This window comes from Emydura macquarii, unplaced genomic scaffold, assembly GCF_026122565.2.
Source record: "Emydura macquarii macquarii isolate MOO-44397 ecotype Brisbane River unplaced genomic scaffold, CSIRO-AGI_Emac_v2 contig_2171, whole genome shotgun sequence".
In the NCBI taxonomy this organism is placed as follows: Eukaryota; Metazoa; Chordata; order Testudines; family Chelidae; genus Emydura; species Emydura macquarii.
The window spans coordinates 2,394,215-2,402,801 of record NW_027132308.1 but is presented as its reverse complement, the minus strand read 5'-3'; the positions used below and the strand labels follow the sequence as shown (position 1 = coordinate 2,402,801).

General features: G+C 37.8%; 1 long non-coding RNA gene across 1 annotated transcript; it reads left to right on the top strand.

The window, feature by feature from the left end:
* Positions 1-277: 277 nt before the first annotated feature.
* LOC137160206 (uncharacterized) lies at positions 278-4,643 on the top strand. Its single transcript, XR_010921807.1, has 3 exons — positions 278-372; positions 1,910-1,977; positions 3,907-4,643. It is a non-coding gene; the product is annotated as an uncharacterized lncRNA (long non-coding RNA).
* The last annotated feature ends 3,944 nt before the right edge of the window (positions 4,644-8,587 follow it).

The following is an 8,587-nucleotide window of genomic DNA, read 5'->3' as shown; positions in this document are numbered from 1 at the left end:
CAGATTTAAAGCCTTAACTCAAAATTTCTTTGCTTTCATGGTTTTAAGTCAAATCTTTAACTAACGTTTGAAATGCCCTTTGAAGATAAAGAGTACTCTATACATGTTAAATATAAAACAACCATATCCTGCCTGTAGCGGACAGGGTGGATTGCCCTGTGAAGGCTGGAGGGCCTGGGACTAGCCAAACCTGATTACTCAGAGGCACACCTGAGAGGGATCTGGTGATTTCCTCTATAAAGAGCAGCTGGAAGATACTATGAAGGGTGATGTTCAGGGGGAGTAGAGATTACCAGGAATGAGTAGGAATGAGTAAAGTCTGGTTATTTGGGACTAAGACTCCACCTGGGAAGGGCAGAGTAGCTTCATAAGGTAGGAAGAGATCCTGAGTAAGTAAGGGAAAGAATGCAAAAGTCCTTCAGGAAGGGATGCTTGGAAGAGGAAAGCCTACAGAGTTCTTTGGGTAGAAAGGCTTGGGAGTAGGAAGAGAGATTTTTTGTTGCACTTCAACTTGGGACTTGAGTAGTTTTATTTTGGGTTTATTTTATGTGAATAAACCCCAGGCCCTGAAGAGGGGTATTTTTGGCCACAGAAAAAGTTGGTGGAGTCTGAAAAATGAGGAAACAGAAGTAGGGTGCTCCTGAGTTACCCCTGGCCATGAGGAAGTGCTAAGGCAGTGGTTGACCCTGTTATGCTGGCACTGATTTCCTGCAGAGCTCCATATTGATTTCAAAGGACTCCACCCAGTTTAATAGTATTCGGCACTCATTTATCAGTAGATAGCACCAACTATAGCTAAACTGTTTGTTTGAATGCTGTCAATAGCAATAAGTTGGTTGTCTCCTTTTACTCTTTCTTCCTGTCCTTTCCTTCAGTAATAATGCAAGTCCTTTCCCTCACTCTGCTTTCTACACAATCAATCAACTCCCAATCTGCTCATCCAGCCGCTATGGATTTCCCCTGCTTTCTCTCACATTTGTTGTCTTCCTCCTCCACATCTAGTCAGGCCTGTTTGTTCAAGGTATCTATTCCTTTTACCTTTCTCCCATGCTTCAAGACTATGCTATGAACCCCGTGGCCCAATGTGTCCTATTCTTCTGTGTCACTATTCATTGAAGTCCCCCAAAGCTTGCTCTGGCTCCTTCCCCTCCCGGTGCTGTCTGCTTTTTCCTAATGCTGCCTGCCCTCCACAACCATGGGTACTGATAAATTTGTTGGGAGGCAAGATAAGTTCCACTATTAATTTTATCTAAAAGTGTTAATCTTTCTTCTGTCAATGAAGGGTTAACATTAGTGGGCTGTTTATGATTAACAGTATAACAAATGCTTAGCCCTTACCATATTGACATTTTCCAGGCAGCAAATAAATTAAAGATTTTTATGTTTTCTGTATTAGCAAGAAGGAAAGGTTAGGGAAAAAATAGAGTAGGTATAGCAGATGAATGAGAGGAGTATGTAAGACTGACATAATCAGGGAAGACTAGTTTTGGTTTGTCCTCTTTGAAATCAACCCCTGTTCTCAATTCAGGTGTATTAAATTGTGAACTGTGTTAGCAGAAATGCACACTAGTGCTGTGACTGCCCTCTGACAAAAAGGAAAGTGGTTTAAAGAGAACAAAATTATCCATGTAATTGCTATGTAATTATTGTAACTACTGACCATGTGCAATCAGTATCAGGTAGTCATACTAATTATCTGGCTTTCAGTTGCTAAATTATGGTATAACAAACTCTGGGACTGATTCATCATTGTGTGACTGCTATTTCTTAGCAGAGTAACTTAACGAAATTCAGTGATATTACCCTGGTGTAAAACTGGGATAATACTGTGACAGATCATCACAGCTTCAACTGAATATATTTCAAATGTAATCTGCAGTAATATGAAATTACTACTGGTTTTTTGCAGCTTTGTTACATAATTGTATGTGCCCAGGGAAGGGGCTGAAGAGGGAGGAATTACCAAGCATGAGTTCAGTGAGTAATATAGACAGTGCTAGATTAGGCTGAGTAAAGAGAATTAAATGCACACATTTCTCTTCATAAGGCTTTGTTTCAATGCTTTCCTGCTTACACTTTGTATTCCAGCTACTTCGTAGTACATTCCAAGAGTTTTATAACATGAGAGCATGATGCTGATGGACAAATATATTGGACACACATCCATGTCTATTGTATTTCAACTGAAGATGGGATACTCATTGAAATCAATAGGAGCTTCATATGAGGCCACTATATGGTCCTGGTGACATTAATTGCAACAACAAATTCTGCAAACCAATCGATTTGACAGTTAGGAGTGAATATTTAGCCTGGGTTCCTGCAATTTAAAGCCTGCTCCTATGATCCTTTTATACACAAAACTCTCACTTAAATCAGTGGACTCAGTTCAGACTACTCCAGATTTAACTTGTGTAACTGTGATTAGAACCTGGTCCTGATTGATTAAATGCATGTTCTATATATGTAACCGCTGCAAGAGCAGATCTCTTGGTGTATGCTTATACTTACAGCTGGTTATTTGTTACAACAACAATGAAAATTATGTGGGGGGAGGGGAGAAGTGCAAAAATATTTGTACTTAAAAAAAGAAAAAAGTCAGGAATGCAATATTTGAAGTATTCTTTTGCCATGGGAAATCATGTGAGAAGTGAAGTATTCTTTATTTTACAGTAAAAATTGCTATAAACCATTTAATGCTGTTAGCTAATAGTTTAAACTCCAGACTCCACTTATTCCACTACTCTGGACATGTAGATCCTTGTACGCGACTAGAGGTCCTAGGCACTATGGTAGTACAAATAACATGGATCCACATTTATACAAATTCAGAGAGAAGACATATTGACTTGTTAAATTCACGGAGGCTGTGTGGGTCAGGGGTCTGCATATAGTGAGCTAGTTGCTAGTGAGTCATAGCTGAATTGCAGAATGTCAAGCTGAAAAATTATCTCTAGCATTTTTTTTTTTTTTAGCCTCACTGTATTGATGTAGTCCCCTTAAAGCTTTGAAAGAAACCCACTGCATCTGGTAACAAGCTTATACTTTATGAAAAACTGCACAGGACTGGTACTAGATAAGAATAAGGTTATAGTTTTCTAGTTTATCGCTTGAGTTGGTTGAACTACAGAAGGACATGATGTTCCTGGGGCTATTAATCATAAAAACTGAACTAAGACAACAATTAACTTGATCTCATTATAACCAACAGCTGCATTCACTGTTTTGTTTGCATTATTGTACTTGAAAGGAAATAGTTTAAAGAAACCCGCCCACAAAGGTGAAGGGATAATAATTTCACAGACTATTATTATTAATCTGCAAAAGCCCTCAGTGTTTTACCTTATGTACTTTTGTCAAATGACTATAAACTCCCAGATATTTTCTAATTAGCCTCTTTCAATCTTCTATCAGTTTCATTTCCCTATACTACACTTACAAACTTTTAAATGCAGTGTTATTTTTTTTATGCTAAACACTTCTATGCTGCAGAATTAATTTGTCCTAAAAGGGAATGTATGTAAATAAAATAGATTAATATTCCTGACAGTGTTTCACAATCTGAATTTAATTTGGGATACTATTCTCACGCTATTTGTGTCCTTGAATGTGTTTCCCTGCGCATCTCTTTGCCATAGAGGAGAGCAAACACTTCAATTGCTGCTACACACCATCCCACAACATTTGCTGTTTGTGCTGCTGAACCAATGATACAACCTAAGTATATGAATTGACGATTTTTTTTAGAGAGAGTTAAGGGTGTACCTAAATAGTATTTCTCCTAAATACAAAAAGCAACACAAGAATATTTTACTTAAAACAATAAATAAAAACTATAATTTAGCTGCCTTTGTCTTCCACCTCACAACTTTATTCATACTTTTTTTTCCCTTCTGTGCCACCCAGCAAAGGAAACAAATGTAGGCCTTGGTGCAATGGCCACTGCAGCTGGTGGGAGTCCTCATTGACTTCAGTGGGCAACTGGGCCCATAGCGTTCAAACCAGCTACATCCTCTACTTCGTATAAGCATCTAAGTGTGTTGGCAAGAAATAAGAAAAATCAAGCTTAATTTAGTCTTTTGTGTTGCTTTAACACTGAAAATTGTAAAAATATTTTTCCATTTACTTTGCAATTGCTCCTTTTATTATGCAGCTGTTGACATGAGGAGTTTATTTTTTAAACATATGTATTCCTAAATATAACAGTAAGCAATTATGAGAATAAAGTTTCATTTCAGTTCTTGGTATTGTCACGGAAATAGCAAACCCATCTGTCCATCAAATTCAGCCTCTTTTCTAAATTGGCTTTCGGTCACTTCTGTGACTCTCAGTAAGAAACCTACTGGCAATATTTAATCTTTCTCAATTCTCCCATGGTTCACTTCAAAATTGTTAAATGGATCTTTCACCATATGTTTTTAAATGTGTGTGTTTTGTTTTACGGTAGTACTTAAAGGTTGTATGTTATGTAGGCACTAAGTCTAAACCTATAAAACCAGGAAAAGGTCTAATTGCTGTTTGCATGGATTATTTATACCTAAGTGGTGTCTAAGTAGGATGAAAATCCATAGAAAGAATGGCATAAAGCCACTCTGTTTGCCTCAATTTAATTGAGATCTGAATATTAGCTAATAGGTTTCATAAACTTTACATTATAAATGTGATGCTTGCATTCTAATGTAAATATTGAAATGAAGAGATAAACCTTGACTTTATTAACTTTGGCTAATAGAGACTATATATATATTCTACCACAATAATTTAAGCAACTGAATTATTCTGGATGTACACTTATATAATTTGTCTATTGGTATATGGCCATTTTATATGGAAACAGAATTTTTCTTTTAACATAATATAAATCAGCATTTCTTTAGTACTGTGAAGACATCAAGTGCTAACTTCAGACCACGGGTAAATGGGTGTAATTCTATTGACTTCAATGAGAGTTTGAAATGAATGGGACTATTGATGGCAAAATCAAGCATTTTTTTTGTGTGCTGTTTCTTTCATTTATAAAACAAAAAACTATGGTTGAAACTTAACTTTTGAGTGATGATCATAGATATTTCCCGTTCTTGGTATAGTGAGAGACTCTAGGGAATCTTATATGTTGATAAGTTAGTCAGATCATACCCTCCTTTGGCAAGAACCCAAGGAGATTTCTGTGTGGAAGATGATTCCACCTGCACATATTCGGTTGGGAGGAGAGGTTAGTTAGTGAAGGATTCCCCTGGGCTGTGCCTGTCACACTCTTTTCCAGAGCTCGTCCCTTTGTCCTACATGAATTTCAATGGAGCTACACTGATTTACACCCTGTGAGAATCTGGATCTATATTGGAGGTTCTATTATCTTTTCTGGCTAAGGGCTTGTCTGCACAAGGAGTTATTTCTGATTAACTATCCTTGATTAAATCCCTCTGTGGTCACTTTTATTCTGGTCTGTGCCAGAATGTTGGCAAATAGGGACTTCTAATCTGAACACTGAAAATATATATATTTAGTTTTTGTTGAATTTGCAGAATAATTACCTCCTGGACTCTCTTAAGTGCCACATTTCAGCCCAGAGTGAATTTTTACAGGCAAGTTATTATGGAAATAGTAATATCTCAACCATAATGGGCATGAACAGTGCTGCTATAATACACAATTAAAATCTGTCCCGAAAGTGATATTACAATCCATTACCACCCTTGACAGCTACAGTGGACACTTGACACCTAAATTGATATATTAATCACCACCTTTTGCTAACCTATTGATTAGTTACTCTAATGTCTCTTCCCCTTTTGTGAACTGCTGCTGCTGATTTGTGAGCATGCACCCGCTTAATGCTTTTCTTGCACTTTGGGCCAGATACGCATAGCTCTTTGGAAGTGTGGATTAGGAGGCCAGAGATGGTTACTACTAGGGAATAAAGTAGATGATGTACAACAATCTGACCTTATTTCTCATGGTAGAATAGCTCTCGCTACCTCTGGAAGAAATAAGAATATGATCAGAAAACCAGAGGCCAGATAATTCGCAAAGCAAACTTGGATTATGCAAGGCCACCCAATGGTGACAGTTTACAGAGAAACTGAAAATGAATGGAAAAAGGTTGGCACTTGCAGTTGCTCTGGATATACTTGCAAATATCTTGTGTTTTGGTTTTTGGTTTTTTTTTGGACAAGTTGAGGACAGAATTATATAGAAGGTGAATAGTAACTTTATTGCTTGAGGTTCAAAGAGAAATTATTTATGACCATTTTCTCTACAGCATGGTTTGACTTGTGTTCGATTCTGGTAATTGACAGTGAAATGGAATCTATAGTTAGCAATCAGAATAATAAAAAATGTATTCTACAATAAATTTAAACTGAAAAAGCATACTGTCTAAAACAAGGAAAGTATGGGTATAAAGTAAAAAGAAAAATGTTGTCCTTAATGAAGCTAGTCTTTTAACATTCTGTATAAAATCGTATTGTTTCAATATAACTTCCTGAAATAGGGTTTAACATGCTTTATTAATTGTATCCATTCACAATGCCACTGCACTACTGCTCCATGAAGAAATACCATGGAAAATAGAGACACTAATTAGACACTTTTCTGAGAGAAATAGTTTGGTTATAATGAATAGTACACCAACATAAAATTATTTGGTAGGACACGCCCTGCTATACCTTAGCTACCAGATGCTTTGGATCCCATTCCAATCATCCTCCGTTATCCTTACGATTAAATAATAAACAAAATACTTAAGTCCCAAAGAAGATATGATATAAAGAATATGAAATGCATTTATTTCTCTTGGTTTCTAATTAAAGCTTGGTTAGACCTCGGGAGGGGGTGGGGGGAACAGGCAAACTGTTATTAGAAACAAAGTGCAAGAGCTATACTTTTCATAATTACAATTCTTATTAAAACATTTTTAGATATTACAGAGAAAGATAAAACAGGTCCTCATCAATTGAAAGTGAAAAGCACCTGTACAAGATACTTTAAATAAAGGAGTTAGTAGGCACATACTATTTAATAAAGCAGTGTTATCGAGAGAGATACAGAATGCAGCGCTTGGGACACTTTATTTAAAAAATTCCCAGGCCAGAAGAAACCACTGTGATCAACCTGTATGACACCGGCCAGAGAACTTCCTCCAAACAAAATTAAAAAAATCCTAGAGCATATGTTCTAGAAAAAACAGCCAATCTTGATTTAAAAATTGTCATGATCTTGAATCCATCATGTTCCCTGGTAAATTGTTACCCTCACTGGTAAAAATATACATTTTATTTCCAGTCTGAATTTGTCTAGCTCCAACTTCTAGTCATTGGATTGTTATACTTTTCTTTGCTAGATTGAAGAGGCCGCTATTTAATAATATTTGTGCCCCGGGTAGGTACATATTGTCTGTAAACGAGTCCCCCATTAACCTTCTTTTTGTTAAACTAAAGAGATTGAGCTCCTTAGAATCTATTGCTATCACGCATGTTTTTAATCTTTTAATCATTCTCATGGCTGTTCTCAGAATCCTCTCCAACCTCTGCAAATAATTTGTTGTGTGACCAACAGCAGTGATGGTATGCTGAAGAGCCCATGCAGGACTTCATGCTCCTTGCACACAATGCAGCAGTGGAGAAAGTGAAGATTTAGGCAGTGTGGGAGGAAGGAGAAAGAATCATGAGAATTGATAATGGATCTGTAGTTCTGCATCGTGACTGGTCTAAACCCTCATGTAGGCTTTGATGGGTGGGTACTGCTGATGCTAATGCAGATGACTTTCCTTTTTCGGGGTTTGCAAAAGGAGAAAAATAGATCTTCACATTTAGCAGGTCATAGTCTAGACTTGCATGCATGAAGATACCACAGGAAACAGTGGGAGCATATGCATCCAAGCAGAGAATCTGGCTTTACAAGTTTGCAATCATGACTAACTATCATTAACATTAGAATAGTGGCCAGTGGGTCTACTCAGGGTCAGAGTCCCATTATGCAGGGTACTGCATAAATATAAAATAAGGCTGTCCCTTTCTCATCACTGATAACATGTATTTAATTTTTCTTTGTCTTCTTGGACAATGAAGCTTGACTGACTATTCTTATTGTTTGGTTCTTGTGTATTAGCATATTGCTTTGGATTTATGTAGTTTCAGTAGAAGGGAGCATTAGTTCATCTAGCCTGATATCTTGTGTATCACAGACTGCCAGCACTGACCCGCTAAACAAAACGATGGAAATCAGACCAAAATTCAAAACATTGCAAGGATGTGTTCAAAGTGGGAGCGGAGGGTGCAGTTAGGAGGGGAACTGCTTTCAATTATATCAGCGATTCCCAAAGTGTGGTGTGTGTACCACCAGTGATACATAGGGCAGCTGTCAATGGTATGCGTCCACCAACTAATTAAGACTGCAGAACGTGGGCCCAGCTCCACCAATACCTCTGTGCTGCTGGGGGGCTGGCTGCAGAGCCCCAAGTAGCACTTGGCCATGCAGGGGCAGAGCGCAGTGGCCCCCAGCATCCGGGGCGATCTGGCCATTCTGCTCCCCTCCCACCTCCCCTGACACACTCATCAGCTGGCCCTGCCCCCAAGCAGTGTGGCAGCCA